Consider the following 17,410-nt stretch of genomic DNA (forward strand, 5'->3'; position numbering starts at 1 on the left):
TTTTTACGTGGTGTTTCACGTAGATGCTGAGCGCAGGTAGAATTCCTGGGAAAACGCCTACTTTGGGCACCTGACCAGCGTGTACAAATACATCCGTGAGCTGTAAGTTTCCTTTCGTTCCCCCATCATCACTCCGAAATTGCCTTTGTGATTGTTTCTCACTCCCAGGGAAGGACTACACAATCGTGATATTTTTCACTGAATTCCCACAAAACCCCACATTGCCTGGAAGCAGAGTGGTTTTCATCACTGCCCAACCCATCGCCTAACCCAAAACCAGCAAGGATAGAATCATAGAATGGTTTGTGTTGGAAGGGACCTCAAAGATCATCCAGTTCCAACCCCCCTTCAGGTATCCTCTGAAGGTACAGCTCAACACCCACCAAGTTGACCCAAACATCCAGTACGTGTCATGGAAATCTGCAGGACGGATCATATGCTTTGAATGTCCACCTACACTTGAACCTCAGATCTTGGAAACGTGGCCCCAAAGAACAAGGGGAATAGCTGGAAAAAATATTTTGAGGTTGCAGACAACTTACACCCTGAGCAGAGTTTTGTTTGTCCGAAAACGTTGCGGTTACAACCGAAGCTGCAGCGTGCCAGTGTTTGTGGGCAGGACGTGAGCAGGAAGCTACGGAGAGACCAGGTCAAGAGAATGGGGCAATTTCTCAGCCGACATAAGATGCAGGAGCTCTGCTGAGATCCCTGGCGCTACACACAGCCTCGGAAGTCTCCCTGCTGCTTCTTGGTCTTTAACCTCAAAAAGACACCACAGTGTGAAAACTCTCCTGCTGATGTCTACAGGAGTTTGGTCACCGATTCCTCTGGGGCCAGATCACCTTCTAACTCTTTTTAGGGGGGCTTGGAGATGAAAAGGCTGCATCTTTGTGAAACCCACTCTTGGAGTCTTCACCAAGCATCGGTTCACTGGGGGAGCAAGGAGTCTTTCACCTCCTGCACAGCCCTCTCCACCTGCCCCCATCCGCATCGGCCTTTTCAGTGCAGCATCATTCGTGATATTTCCATAACTGTGTGTGCAGAGATCCTCAGCTCTGTGAGCTCGAATTGCATTCCGAAAACTTTGTTTTCCATATTTCTGAGTGTAGTTTCAGATGTTCAGGGGTCATTTGGAGCTAGCTACCATGTGGGGAACTGCGTGGGGTAGAACATTCTTGGTGTGAGTTCTCTGATCCCTTGAACTATATAGTCTGGTTTCTCATGGTTTATGTCAAAAAAGAGGATGAAAGGACAAAGAGAGCTTTGCGCTGCACTTTGAAAATACAAAGCACAATACAAGCATGAAACAGGGCATGAACTTCTCAGGGATAAACATAGCCCTGCTCCACCATGGTGAGAAATCCTGCTGTAGCTATGATGGTAACTGTTAAGAGGTGCGTCTTCCTTGAAAGGACCCGATGGACACCTTGAGTGTATAGACGAGACTAAAGATTGTGAGATGAGAGCACCAATGCCCCAAAACATCAGCTTAAGACTCTAAAACTGACTTAGGTGAGCTCTTTCCACAAGCTTCCTACCACTGAATGGGAAAGGCCGCTCCACATTCCCACAAGACGTGCACAGATGTACTCCTACACGTTCACACAAACGTCCTCCCCAGCTGGCAGGCAGATGTGCGCTCCCGAACATGGCCAAGTTCAGGCGCACATACACATGCTCCTACCCGCAGATGTCCTCACGCTCATTTCTGTTGTCTCAGGTTTTGTTTCTGCTTTGTTTTGAGGAACGTAGCATAAGCTCGACTTTGCCTGTGTTTGCACATTTCATTTTGCTGCTGTGAAGTTGTCCCATGCTGTTATATCTGGCAGCCCGTCTCCAGTTCGGACCTATACAAAGAGCACGTGGTTTTACTTTGTTATTTTTTTATAGTCTGGAATATGCTCATTCAACAGGATGGTAAATCCAGCTGTATCAGCAAAGTAAAGAATAACAGGCATGAAAGCTTCAGAAAAGACTCAAAAGCTTGTTCCCACAAGCCTTCTTTGTGCTCTAACACTTGATTTATTTTTCCCTTGTTAATGCTTTCTGAAGCCAGTAGCAAGGAAGCAATTAATGGCACAGATTAAGCAGGAGGACATGCTGACAGCACAGTAACTAAATCAACCAAAAATGCGTTGCAATTGCAGGAAGAGCTGGTGCGTTAGAGTATTCTGACACGATCTGTATGGAAAGATGAGAATGAAGATGAGCCCTGCCAACAGAGAGGGCCGTGGGGCTGCTGTGCGGGGTCACTTCAACCATGCTGGTAGGATCCACCACAATGGGATTTTGGTGTACGCCCTGCAGAGCAAAAGATGAACACAAAATCATGCCTGCACACCCAGGAACACTAGCGTGCTGGAGAAGATCAGCAGACTCAGGGCTCTGAGTGCCACATGTGCCCTTGGACACATCAGGATGCCCAGGAAAAAAATATTTTCTTTAACTGCTCTGCGGTGTATAACTCGTGCAGAAAAGCTTCACCTGACGAGTCAAAAAAACAGGTCCCTTCACCTTCTCCAGGCTCAGGTTGCAATTTTCCTCCTCCCCACGTGTAAAATAGCGAGGAGAAAACCACAAATAGTACAACTTCCAGGCTTTGGTGACAGCGTTTCAAAGTCATTCGTCTCCAAAAGCAAATGCAAGTGAGGGTCAATGTCCATAACCAAGGCTCACTTTGAAAAAAGTCCCTCATGTTGGGAAGTCTGGGGGTTTCTCCTGGCCATGCTCACAGTCCAGCCGAGGCCCCGTGGCCCCGTGTAAGCATGTACCACCTGAAACTGGATTCGGACCAGGTCAGCAGCGGCGCTTTGCTCCATTCAGGCTCATTTATAACCGGGAGCTGATAGTATCTCATGGCCATTCAATTGGTTTCCTGAATTTTCTGTTTTGAAATTGATGCTTTAATATCTTGAAAACAGAGGAAGCAGAGGAAGGCAGAGGCTTCCCTGGAGGGAAGTACAAAGCGTGGCTTTATTCAGATACAGATCCCAAGGGACATCAATCTGAATCCATCAGCGAATTGTCACACGTGAAGCCACAAATTCTCAGTGAAATTTGTGAAAGCCCTTACTTTTGCCATTCCAGTGGTACTTCATTGGGTTTTCTGCATTTTTGAAAAGAAAACTGCAGAGACAGAATTAAAAAGCAAGACAGAGAAGGAGAGTGGTTTAGAAAGTCACATTTCTGATCATTAATAACAGTGCAGCAATGTTACGTATTCTAGATAAGGATGTTATGGCACTCTGGTGTTACAGCACTAATTAGTAACATCAGTACCAGTAATAATGAAGATGGCAGCTCTGGTTAACATACAGGAAACACCTGCAGGTAAAAAAAACCACAGACATGGTAAAATAAATTCTCACCTGAATCCACCACTGATCTACAGCAAATAAGGAGGAACATCTCCACCACTGATCCAGAGCAAACGAGCATGCTTCTCCCCTCTCTGAGCTCAGGCTTTAAACCCAGATGCTTCAAGCTAAGCACTAAAATGAAAAGCTAATGCCTAAAACATTAAGTTTGGTTCTGACACCAATCTGAGCCCTTCCACACCGGATTTCTGCGCGTGTGAAGCTTGCCCAGCCTGGCTGGCCTTGCTTTGTTTTTAATGAATTTACTCACAGTGGAAGTGCCAAGACGGGAAATGTGGTAGATACGGAGCAGGAAGCGTTGGTATGTATTTCCTGCTGTAATGTTTCATTCCTCAGCATCATGCCAAGCTCGTTTGTGGGAGGCAGCTCTGAAAACAAGGTAATTTTGCAGAAGCATTGCTTCTAGCCTTGAAGATGAAATAGAGCAGCCTTCTCAGGGTAGTAAAGCATTCAGCTCAGTGCTAAGGCTCACCAGCATTTCAAGGGTGGCTGTATACTGAGAGAAATGTATACTTTCTGTTTTGTGTAAAACAGCTGAAACTGCCTACGAGGGTGCTGAGTGAATGCTGACTGCCTTCGACTGCCAAGGGATCCTGTTCACGGGGCACGCACCTTCTCTTCCAGCGAGCACAAGACTGCTAAATTATTTCAGCTGTTCCCCGTGAACAGCTGCCACGTGAGAAAGGTCTGCTCCTGCTGCTTGCTGAACATGGCTTTCCAATTTACCACCACGCTGGTATGCATCAGAATACAGAAATTCTCAAAGAAAGGTCTTGCTAACTTAATGCAACGACACGTGCACGCACGCATAGATGAGTATGCACAGGGGGACAGGACTCTTGGAGGAACTGTTCTCATGCTCTTCAAGTCAGCCTCTGCAAACTTCTGTATAGAGCAGCCAAATCACTGCCTTCTTTTGCTTGTCCTTTTCCAGACACCACAGATTGCTTCAGGGACTGGTCTTTGTCTCCCCTATTTCCTCCGAGCAGCTTTGATGGTGGTGTTTCAAGTGTGTAGGGTGTCCACAGTGGCACTGAGCCATGGCAGTATTTACCAGCCCAGCCTCGAAGCTGCTCCTGATTAAAATGCTCCAGCAGCTGCACAGAAGATCTCTGTCCAGCTACTGTCATGTCTTTCTGTGACATTGGCCCCCATCAATCTGCTCAAGTCAGTGTGCTGGTTCCCAGAATGGCGATGAGAAAGCAGGAATCTTAGACTGCCTTTATGTCCGTCCTGGATCATCGTTAATTAGGCTAGTGAACCATTAATTAGGCTAGTGGACCATTAATTAGGCTACTTAAGCTTCTTTAGAGATGCTTAATCTTCACTGTGTAGGGTTCACAATATCAGGGATGGAATCTGGCTGATACCAGCTGAAAGTCTTTCCTTATCTGTCATCAGGCTTGTTTTGCTCTATTCCCATTTTATTTATGAGCATGTTTTAATATTTTTCCACTCGTTTATGTACCAAGGTGACGCAGAGGCACTCCTCTTAAATGCCCACGTCATTGCACAGGTCTCTGGCTCACCTCATCCTGGGGTCAGGGTTTTGTAGAAAGACTAGATCCAGGTGCACAATTTGGGGCTCAGCCCCGTTCAGAGCACCCCAGGTATCTTTGAATCCACATTGCTATTTCTAAAGAGAACTATAAATAATTGGGTGAACTTGATAGAAAAGAAGTGAGTAACAGGAATCCCCAGAAAGCCTGAGGTGAGAAGTGAGTTCTGGACAGGAAAGGTCACACTGCTCGTAAGAGCAAAGCAGCCGAAAATACCTTAAAATCCCCCGCCCTTATGTACACAACCATTTCCCCCACATTATTCAAATTCTAAGTCTGATGCAACCCAGGCTGGAATGTAAGTAAGAGTTGTAATGGCTTCATGTCCCACCAGATGTCAGCTCCTCTGCAGAGAAGGGCCCTGAGCCGATTCCCACCGCACCATGCTGCAAGAATTGCTGAGACGTTGCATCATCTGCAGAGGTGCAGAGCTCTGGCTAGTGGAAAACGGAGAACCAAGCCCAGGCCAGGCTTCAGGATGTGAGGAGAAAAGTAACACGATGTACTCCAGTGAAAGGAGGCTGTTCAGGTGAAGAAATCCTCTGTATTTCAGTTTCTCCAGCTTTCCCTGATTCAGGTAGTGCCTCCCTCTTCTTAAATCCTCAGGAATTAGGTGACAGAGAAACCGGTTCCTGCGGGGCCTCAGTATTAATCCGATGGTTTTGTTTGCCCAAGAACAAGACCAAGCACATTCGTTTCGCCCAGGGAGACTTATTCTGCCCTGAGTTGCCCGAACAGCCCACACTTGGCTGTTGAGATACCCATCTCCAGAGCCGGAGCGTGCGGTGGGTTTGTGGGTGCTGCTTTCTCTTGGACGCAAAGGACCAGTCACTGCCTACGGTTATCGGTCCTGTTTTCCTTCAGCGGGCAGATACGAGTTCACTTAACCATAATCAGTGCTCTATTGACACGTAGGCAGCACACAGTTCCCATTACAAACCCCTTCATCACAGGATCCCAGAATATTTTAGAGAGGAGCGTTTCACTTTAATGGAGAAGGAAACGCTGGGGACAACGGATGTCCTCAGTACTGTAAGGGCAGGCTGGGCTGTGGCAGAGCAGGGTTTAGTATCTCACCTGGCTTTTGTTGCAGTCACCAGGCTGGACACAATGCTCTCATTCAAGTGCTCTCAAGCACCAATTTTCCTCTGTCAGTTCATAAGGGAGCACGTCAGCCCGGTCTTGGTGGCTCACCCGGCTTGTTCTCAAGGAGGGGAGACCTTGTAGCAAGCTCATGGCAGGTTGGGTGAGGAGGCTGGCTCAAATATTAGCAGGGAAAGGTTTAATTTAGACATTGGAGAAAACTTACTGACTGCCAGGCTAGTGAGACACAAGAAGAGACTGTCTGGGGTGGCTGTGAAATTTCCAAAGACATGTCTAAGACCCTGTGAGGCGAACGTCGGCCAAAGATGGTTGGAGCGAGCCGACGTGCCTTGTGGCAAGAGTGGACGTGGGTCATTTCTTATTGTTGTCCCATGCCCATCTTTTACATTTTTTTTTACAGCTGAAGAGGTAAAGGACAGGGACTGACCCTTAGTGTTTGATTTTTACCTACCCCAGCCCTGATAACAGTGACATTGATGAACTTAATTCTGTTTTATCTTCATAAAAAGCCATTTATCCTGAGCCTCATGAATGAGTAGATTGTTCCACAGCCGACTGGCATCTGCTTTTCCTGGTAGTGCTGTGACAGCTAATGTGATCAGGTTATCTACCTCCTTCTGTCATCCTGATTTGATGAGGCTTTACCAGTCTGAGCAGTGCACTGTGGAGGGATTTGGTATGTTGTCCTCCAGTTGAATCTGGTTTTGTTAGCCCCTCAATAAAGATAACCCCATACATCTCTTATCATGCTAAACATTTATGCTCAGGAAACGATAACCCTGGCAAGATTCCTTGCAGTTTTTGCAAAGGAAAAGAAAATATTTGTTCATTCTCAATGGCTTAAGAAGTTATACTTGGGTATATTAACCGCTCTCGTGAGCTGAAATGTTCTCCTAAAGCATTAGGAGATGGAGGTGCTGTAGTGGGGCCTTGTGCTTTGGTGTGATCGTGTTAGTTGTGGTGGGTGTGAGAAACCGTGCATGGAGCGGGAGACATGGGAGACGTGTGCTCCATGGTTGCAATTATATCGAGCTGCCTCTTTTTCACTTTTCCCTGTGAACCTCCAAGAACTTAGGGGACCCTCTGGGGATGGTTAGCAATTTTGGGACCATGAAATGTAGGTAAAACTTCCTTTTTTCCTTCCAGCAGAAAAGTGCGTGTCGTCTACAAAGCCCACCACTTTATCACAACACTGTTCTCCTGCCTTGACTGTTTGGATAGATTCATACTCCAGCAATTAGCATGATTTAGTTTTTAAAAGATGACATCACATCCACTTCTAAAGATGTTTCAGGGTGTTTTTACAGACATAATGTAATAGGTGATCGTTTCATATCTACCTACCTATCTCTGACTCGTTTTTTAAAGAAAAGGTTTAATTTTAACCTCAAGCTCCAATCCCAGTGAAAATAATGTCTGTTAACAGTTTTTCTATCACTGTAATGAGTACTGTTTTCTCCTGGAAATAACCAGCTTGGTTTCCTGACCTGTGATGTCGTTTTTCTTACTAGGAAAGAAAGAGTCACACAGGAAGGCAAAACCCAGATCTTGGTGATATGTCACAGCGGGCTTTTTTCTGTGCTGTTTGAATGGAAAGCACAGCTTTATTATAAAGATAACCACGTGAAAAACAATCTGACACACCACACATGATCCATTCTGCTGATGAAGCAGATGGGAATCAGGTCCCGTTTGAAAACCAATATTTACTCTGATATCTGCTGCTTGCTCTGCAGCACTGTCTGGCGAGGATCAAGAGTGTAAACTGGGTTTCTATGGTGGCTGTTGAGACTCAGGCCAGCTTCACGCTTTCCCACAAGATAAACTGTCACATTATGGGACCGAGGTGAGAAGCAACCCAGCCGCACCAGCAGGGAGCGGGATCGTGGCCAGATGCCTGAGTCTGGTGAGCTGCATGATGCCCATTCTGGTGCTATTCCTCTTGCCCAGGCTCTCCACACACCAGTGGGAGTGGTGGGTTACACTCCCATGCAAAAGGCCAGCCCTGATTTAATAGAATCACTCTTCTCTGCTTTCCAGGTACCGAGTGAGAGACCAGGACAGACACCAGGAAGAAAAGGATACAGGGGATGTATTTCTCCAATGCCAGCTGCAGAAGCTGCCCATTCGCCTCTTCTGTCTTCATGGACAGACTTCTCTTGCTCACTTGTGGCACTGGGAGATGCCAGTCCACTAAAAAGAGCACAGGTATTTCAAGACACCATGAAATAAAAGATGCTGCACAGCCCACACAGAGCAATGAGCCCTTCTGTACCACACTGCTGGGATGGGACATCCAGAGGAGAGGTCTGCCAGGAAGGTAATTTCTTCTGGGCAGAGCTTTTAGCTCACACGAGCCAAATTACAGCTTTTCATTAGTGGGAATCAGTACATATCAGACAAATATATAGCAAAGCGATCTGGTGATGCTCTGAACTGCAGAGCAGCTGCTAGGAGAGGCTGGCAGCTCCCCCCAGGCACAGACTTGCCTGGCGAAGGGCTCGGTTGGAGGCAGGCATGGGCTGGTGCTGGGGTTCCTCATTCCTACCAAATCCCTCACCTTTACCCACTGCACCCGGAGGCCAGTGGGGTTTGAACAAGCCAGTGGTTATTTGTTGGGGAGAGGCAGCGAGCCGAGCACTGCCTGCACCCGAGGCGGTGAGAGGAACATCACCAAACCCAGTTGGGGAAAATCCTTTAGCTCCGGGTGGTAACTCCATCAGTCAAAAAACATGAAGAACTTCACCCACATGGTGCACGGAGTTTGGGTTGGCCTTTGAGCAGCAGTATCCAGAGCCCTTCTTTTTCCAAGGCATTGCAATCCAAACTGGAATGTTGTGGCCTAATTCCTCCTGCCACCCCTTTGGGGTTATTTGTACAGGGGAGGATTGCCAGCTCCTCCGCTCGCCCCACCACCAAACCACGCACCCGCCAGGGAAGCTCCTCCCGACGTGCCTTTTGCTCTTTGATCTAAGGCAGGATCAAGATCCCTTTTTCATTCCAGGTCAATTTTCCTCTTTGTCTCCAATTCCCCATCTCTTCATTTTCATCACACCTGGCAGGAGTTAACCAGCCTTAAGATTAATTTTGTCCTTTCATCTCCATGCTATTTTATCAAAATGAATGGGAGAGGAGTTTCCCCCATGTCTGTGGTTTCTTTCCAACGAGGGTTTGAACATGCAGCCGCTGTAGGTTTCCGGTAGCTGCTCCCCATCCCAGCACAATTTCGGGGGTGAGGATGCCGAAGCTCAACCCTGGCAGCACTCACGCCGTGATTTGCACCAGGACTGATGCCTGAGAGACCGTGGCACACAAAGCAGGGTATGCAGCTCCACGGAAAGGTTGGAATTCATTTAATAAAGGCAAGGAAAATCAAATGAAAGCATCTTTCCTCCCTAACCCCCAGCATGAATCAACAGAGCTGGCTTCAGCATCCAAAAGCTCTCAGGCTGAAGCCTTTTTCCCAGTGCACGGGCAAGGAAGCAGAGCCCCCAGTTTGGGGGGAAGACAGAGCAGAGCTGTGCCTCCGCGGGCGCTTTCCCACCCCATGGGCTGCAAAATGGCTCCTGCTGTTTTGTTCTGATGCAACAGCCCTCGGAAGGGTCTTGCAGCAGACACTGGAGAGGTTGCGAGCCCATGGCCAGAATTAGGTGGGTGTCAAAGTGGTTTTACAGGTTTATTTTTCTGTGCCGAGGGCAGGCAAGAAATCCAGGTGGTATTTGGCCCACATAGCAAGAAGAGGCCCCCATAAAGCAGATTTTGCAAGGTTTTGGGGGTTATCTTGTTTGACTTGGGTGCAGGAGGTTGCCTCAAATTTGGTTTAATGAGTAAGACAGACAAAAGCTGTTTAACCTTTGCTCAGTGGTGATAGCACCCGCTCAGAAGCTCCATGGAGTGCTAGAAAAAAGACTGGTTTTGCTTAAGTTTTCTATGTGTGAATTTAAAGTATTAATGAAACATGGAAACTAAAAAAAAGCTAAAGAGGTTTGAGGCTTGCAGGCTTTCTAAGTAGGTAATGCCAGGCTTCTGGCTTTTTCTAGAAAATATTGGAGGTATATGAAGAAAACAAACATGACCAAGTGACAAAAGGTTTTTTCCATCCCCAAATGCGCCTTCTAAAGTAAAAATGTGACCAGCAACAGCAATTTTTTGTTATCAAGAAGATCCGATCTACACATGGATTATTGTGGCTTTAAATGGCTTGCTTCTAGGAACTGGCATTTTTATCTTGAAGCAATTATTTTCTCTACCTGAGGAAGGACTGTCCAATTAGCAGCTCGTCAGCCCAGACCTTTCCGTCGGGCTGCTCACCCCCTGTGACCACCCTGTCTAGACCCAATGCTGATTTCTGCAGTAATTGCACAACCCAGTGCCATGTGAGAGCTTAAACTCTTTACATTGCAGAAAGCCAGCGCCTCTTTGAAAAAGACTGTTTCAAGCAACTTTGTCAATCTGGGTTTATTTTTTTTTCCCCTAATGCAAACACAATGTTGGCAAATGGCTAAATACCATTTAGCAGGAGCACCGCTGCAGACGGACAGATGGATGGAGGGACAGGCGGCAAGAGCAGCGTTAGGAGGCTGCAGCTAACAGCAGGGACTTCAGCCTGGCATGAGCATTCCCAGCCCTGCCATTTCATCGGGACATCTGGAAAATCTTTGAAAGATCCTAACGACCGGCTGACTTCAAACATGCAAGAAATAGTGAAACAGTGAAAAGGTGGTAATGCCCAGCATGTCGGGCAGCTTGTGGCCACCAAAGTGTCTTTCCTTTGGGTCCCTGTGGCATACAGTGGCTTTTTCCTTGATCCAGCCAGCTCTCCCCCAGCACTGCCCATGTCCCAGTGACTTGCAGGCACCTTTCACGGCTGCCAGTGCCTGGCAGAGCGGCAGGGTGGGGTGGACTGCCAAGTCTGGGCATCCTTTTCAGCCCTTGCAGGAACGTGGAGCTTCTCCTCGCATGTCTTTGGTTGACCAGCTCTCCCTGTGCCCACACAACTGCTTCCCCAACTGCTGTTGATAAAACCCCAAAATGTTCGGCTCGATTTTCTCAAGACTCGATGTAGAGAGATTACATGTACTGTTGGGTTTATTATCTATGTGCAATTGGTCTGCTGACTTGTGTTTAATCAAAGCTGGGGCCAGCAGCAACCTCTTTTCAAGTCTTTGCAGGCCCAAACGTGTTTGGCATATCCTTGATCACACGGAGACTTGCAGGGCTTTAATTCCTGTCGGCTGAGCGGGAGTTTCGCCACCCGCCCTTCTCCTGGCAGAGGTAACACATCCCCTCCAGACATTGAGATGCCCAGACTTAATTTACGAGCTCTGCAAAGCCAAAGGCTAAGGGAGAGGAGCTCTCCGTGGGGAGAGGTGTGATTTTCCGGGGCAAATTAGAGCAGAAATGACCTCACTGAAATCCGGAGCCAGGCTCCTGGAGATGTTGACCAAACCAGCCAGAGGACTGGTCCAAAGCAGAGAACACGCTCGTGTTCCCACCGTGCAGTTATGCTTTTAGGGTTTGTACAGGCATATTGCCACATCCTTAAAATTTGCTTATGGCACTTGGTGCGCACAAAGCTCTGCGTGTTTTATTTTTATTGCTCATTTTTGTGATAATACTGTTGACTGCTCCGGAGGCTACAGGATTGTGAGCACGTCGTTACAGACAGAACCTCATTTTCAGAAGTCTGGAGAGGTCTTTGATGATACCCTGCTCAAAGCTTGCTTTCAATTGTGCAAAGAGCCTGGAGCAACGTGTTGATGGAAAATGTGGTGGCAGAGCACGTGTAAAGACCTTCTGCTGGTCTGCTCGGAGGCAGCTGTGGATAACTGCATCCCAACCCACTGAGATTCCTGTGCAACCTGTGCCTGCTCCTGCCGCTGCTGCTCATGCGGTCTGCCTCTGAAGGACATAGTGACAAGTGATGACAACCCATGCAGAGGAGCTGGGGGAGCAGGACAGGCTCCTCGAGCTGGATCATTTCAGCGCTCATTGCTCCGGCTGCAAAGAGGAGGCAGGGAATCAGTTCCAAAAGAAGGTGTTGAAAAGAACTTTTAATACAAAAAAAAAGAATTCTCTTTCTTACATAATCTGTCATCTTGCCTGTTTCTGTTGTCTCAGGCACTGTCCCTCACCCCAGCATCCTTCTTCCCCTGCTCAGCTCCTTGCCAGCTCCATCCAAACTGGGCTGTTGCTTGGCTCTTTGCTGGCCAACACCACTGCCACGGCTCCTGGGGCACATGGTGGGTAACTGGGTTGTGCTGAAAGGGCTTTCAGCTAACCCAGCTCCGGGGACAAGCACCCCAGGGCTTGCCCCAGGGACAAGCTCCCCAAGGCAGGTGTTCAACAAGACTAAGGCAACAGGTACCTTCTCTGCTCCAGCTAACATTGGCTGCAAGCTTTCGGGGACAGGGTGCTGGCAGGGCTCTTCATACGATCACAAGGTGCCTTGCACGGTGGCCCCAGAAGGACAGTGCTGGAAGGACAAGTCAGTTAAATTAGGAAAGAGAGGCTCAGGTAAAGGGAATTGTCTTTTCTTTCCTCCCCGGTCTCCAATTCGATGTAGGGATTCAAATGTGGATTTATCTTTCTCATTGCACAGCTTGGATGAAGACCAGGGGAATTTCCAGCACTTATTGCCCCACCTGATTCAGGCAGAGCTTTTCATCTGTTCTCAGCAGGTGAGCAAGATCGTTCACAGCTGGGGAAACTGAGGCACAGCCAGGCACAATGGGGGTTGGCTGGAGGAGAGCCCGGATTTCCAGGTCCCCTCGATGGCACCACCATCTCTTGTGCCATCTGTCCCCAGCTGGGGGGACGCCAGTGTGAGACAGGCAGAAAACTGGCATATTCAGTAAATATGCAGGTGGGGAAGAACCTTACAGGTATCTGTCAAAAAATCCCTGTTCTGTTTCAAGGCCTGGCAGTCAGGGGGTTGGAGGCACTACACCACCATTGCATGAATCCAGTGTCACTGAACTCTGACACCTTAAACAGGTCTCCAGCAAAATCAGGAGAGACTGGCATGTTCTGAAGAAACACATTCATTTCATGGCTTTCAGGTGAAATATTAACAACTCCTTTATTAAAAAACCCACTTCCAAGCAGAACTTCCATTGCTTCGATATTAAGGGGACAATTTTGTTGTCGGGAATATTTTGCTGCGAGGAAGTTTGTCAACATCAGTTCTGCTGTTATTAAATTTCCTCATGCCTGTATCTCATTTTTGGTGCATTAATTTAGCTGCCTCAGAGGATCCCTTTATTAGTTCTATCCACAATTCCTTGTCAGTTCCTGTCTTTCATTTCTGTTTGCACCCTTGAAGCAATTCCCAGCCCATGCCACACCCCACCCTTAGTGGCTTCTTCCCAACCCAAACATGTTTAGTGCTTTCATCTTTTAACACAAATCTTCAAATAAACGACGGGTTTATTGCTTTTTGCCGGGCTTGCCTCCAGTTTGCAGAGACATTTCTACTTGCTGCTTCGAGGGCTCACCCTTCTTTGGTGGCAGACCCCCACGCTTCTCTCCACGCCACTCAGACACACAGGCGCTCCTGGGTTTGGGGAGAAAACTGTCGTGTTTTCGGTTTCAGGGTGGAAAAACGTCGGTCTCGCTGCCTGTGTGTCCTCTAGAAGGGCCACGTTCCCACGCTTGCCCCCGCCATCACCACTGCAACCTCCAGCTGTCAGGACAAAAGACCAGCAGCCACCAGACCAAAGCTGGGGAGATGTGTCTAGACAGCTTGGTGCTTCCTGAGGACCACTCTGGGTCCATGCGTGGCTGCCATGCACCGAGTCCTTCCCAGGCAAAGCCCAGCATGAGACTTCCTCCACCACTGTGGGACTTCCCTTGCCACCATTGATGAACTGACGTTCATCCTCCGGAGATGAAGGCACAGCTGCTGCAGCAGGATCAAAAGAAAGGACAACTGGGGGGGAGCAGAGAGTCAAAGGACCACGTCTCCAGTAGCCATCAGAAGTGATCTTTTAGGGAAAACTCACATGAAGCATGAGGTCTGATCCCTTCCCAGGTTTGTTTGCCCTTCCAGCCTCGGACTCCCAAAGACAGTGCTCCTTGAGGCTGAGGCTGCACCAGGGCTGGTGCAGTTAACAACAAACCCTTTTACCTGAGCTCTTTTTGAACTTTGATGCACACATAAAAGTTGTCTCAACATCCCCTGACACCAAGCACATGATTAATGCTGCCATGTGTGAAAAAAACACACTTCCTGCCTTTGTTTCAGGCCGCCTGCCTGAGCGCTCACCCGGTGCCCGTGGGACAGCGAGTCCAAGTCCTCTCCTGCAGCCCCCAGCCCCAGTGGGGTGACGGGACCACCCCAGCGCTCAGGACAGGCACATGGAGTGGCATCACACAGCACCATTGCAATTTTTCTTTTTCGTTCTCACTTCCTGACACTCTTCCCATCTGCAGTTTTATTGCCCTCTCAGGAGATCCCTCATTGCAATCAACTTCATATTTAATGAGCCTGAAAAATGCCCATTCTCCAGGAGACTTTGCCACCCTCATCCATCTCTTTTTCCAGATTGTGTGTGCTGAACTGGCCTGACCCAAGAGAAGATCCATAGGCCAGCTCTGCTGACCACCTCCCTCCACTATTGACTGCTTTTGCCAGTGTTTTCACTCTCCCAAACAATTACCACTGAGATTAATTCCTTCTTTCAAGCCCTGTTGGAAGCTCAGTGAGACCTGAGTCTGCTGGAAACCCAACGATACAAGGCACTGGAAGCTTTGTGGTCTGCTGAGGACTGACCTCCCTGTACGAAAGCTGCATGTTTCTCCCCAGGATGCTCTTCTCCATCTCTCTGCTCACTGTATCCTCTACAACAGCTTCTTGCAACCAGTTTGGCTAATCCTGGCATCCTGTTTGCCACCTCTCATACCGCAGGCATCGCTCCCACGTTGTGCCGTGGGTTGCACGTGCCTCTGACTCCCACAGCTGGAGCTTTGCTCTGAAACACGATGCTTCATCTGGAGCCATTCCTTCAGCTCGCTCCCTGCAAAGGAAAGCTCCAGCATGGGAACTTCTCCAAGTGCTCCTGCCTTCTCTGTCTGCTCGAGGGCTTTGCAGCAGAGCAGGGGCCGCTGTGTCTCTGGCAGGCTTCCTCCGGGTGCCACAGCCCTGCTCCGTTGCGTGCCACCAGCGTCCCGCTTGTGAATGTGCTGTTGACTTGTCTTATTGAGGTTTTCTATTTAATTTGCCAGAGTTTATCCTCTCTCCTGTTTTCCTTCTTTGGCCACAACTGTCACTTTTTGAATCATCTCTTTCAAATCGCTGATGGCACAGGCTACTCTGCTGTTTAGCCACGCTGGCTTGTAGAGATGTTTTTCTTAGATTACTCTTAATTCCTCCGAGTCTGTAATGCCGTATCGGAGAGCCTCTGTGCCCCTTGTCACACACCTTATCCTTGTAACTGCAGTCTCATTCCTGCACCTCTAACTCCTTCCTTTTTTCATATATATCTATTTAATAAAGTTATTTACCGAGGTAGCTGGGTTTGGTTTTACGAGGATGTTGGGCTCGAGCGTATAATACTGCAGATTCTCTCTTCCAGCGTTACTTTCTGAAACAGCCACAACCCTCGAGAGTAAATCAAGAATTGCCTCTTTTCTTGTGAATTCTCTCGACTGTTAGAGACATCGGTTGACTGCAGCACCTAAAATTCCATATGAAATTTGTGTATAACGTCTATTCATCCTACGTAGGCATGGCTGAAATCTCCCTTCACTACTGGGTTTTCTTTGCAGCCTTTCTATGCTCCGTTACCATTTCATGCCCATTTCTTCCTCCTGTGTGAAGAGAATAGCCTGAGCACCATCTTCTCCTTTAGGAAGGAAAACAACTGAGCTCTGCCATCTGCCCACCCAAAGTGGAAATCTTCAAGCAATCCTCACCCCCGAGCCCCTTTCTGTACGCCTGAGCATCCCCTCTCCTCCCTCTAGCCAGGGTCCCTGCAGACAGAGCATCTCTGGCATGGAAGGACACGAGGAGGAGGGATTGCAGCAGAGGATCACTTTCCCCATATAAGGTTGGATACCTTCCTGCTGTTAAAACCATTTTTTTTTTTGGCTGCAAGCTTTTAGCAGCAGCATCTGTCATATAATGGTGCAGATACACTCTGGGAACTGGGACATCCGTCTTCTGCTCCCACTTCTTGCCCAAAGCTCACCCACTTCCCTGTTCCCTTAGTTTTAACACATGCAAATCCAGAAACGGCAACTAGAATTTAAAAAAGGAGGATGGTGATAGAGGAAGGGATGCTGTCATTGCGAGGCTGTGCTCCTAGGCCCGTCTGCAAGAGGGATGCTTGGAAAGCCAAGGCTCAGGTGCTGGTGGATGGAGGACAAACAAGGCAACCTTTGGCAAAATCAAACTTTGAGAGGCAAAGACCAGCAACACGAGAGTTGTAATTCAGCTTTCTTTGTTAAAAAACCAAAACAACGACCCAAAACATAGAACAACCCAAACATTTAACAGATTTGTTAACCACAGACATAAAAGAATCAAGAAATACTAGAAAAAATACATTGCAGGAGACATCTTGTTGTACAAGGCAGTTTGATTAAGTTACTACTGGCTGACCAGCACTCGGTCAGTCGTGGAATAGCTGTGTTGACAGGAACACAAACGTTGTAAGTAGACAGCGCTTTCTGTAGAAGTATTAAGACTAAAAGATATTTACCCCTTAAAATAAATAGAATGTCATCTACAGCAACATTTAAATTAGTAAAATATTTTTTAAAGCAACCAAATATAACAAAATTGTAAATCAGATCTAGATTTTCTTCTGTACGTTAAGAATCTTTTTTATTCTGTGTTCTTAAAAAAAAAAAAAACCAACAAAAATACGAACTTCAGAAGAAAGGTATCTCTGAAAAGTCAGATTACTCACTAGAAGTGAATTTCACCCTCCTTTCGTTCTGCTGGCCAGCGCAAGGTCCCGGTACCACTTAAAACTCTTCCTTTGCAAGGATTTAGGTGGGATGCGGACCTCACCCTGTCCTCTGAACAAATAAGGATTTTTTTTCCCTACACATGAAATTCATCCCAGCGCAGGAGACGCAGCCAGACCCACTACATCCCGCTGCCTGGGATGCAGGAGAGCATCCGAGCGCTTGCAGAGCCCCTGCGCCGACATGAACGTCACCCAACGGGAATAATTTAGATGTAGATATAAAGTCTTTTTTAGGCCATTTAAAAATTAATTCAATATTTAAAAAAATATTTTTTTTTTTTTCCTCATTAACACTTCAACAGCTGGAGGAAGCAACACCCTGTCTCACGCAAGGAGCAGGGGGCTAAAAGCAAAGAAATAAGCCTCTGGACATCAGTTCCTTAGGGGTGACCTA

The sequence above is a fragment of the Tauraco erythrolophus genome, chromosome 15 (assembly GCF_009769465.1).
Source record: "Tauraco erythrolophus isolate bTauEry1 chromosome 15, bTauEry1.pri, whole genome shotgun sequence".
Lineage (NCBI taxonomy): Eukaryota > Metazoa > Chordata > Aves > Musophagiformes > Musophagidae > Tauraco > Tauraco erythrolophus.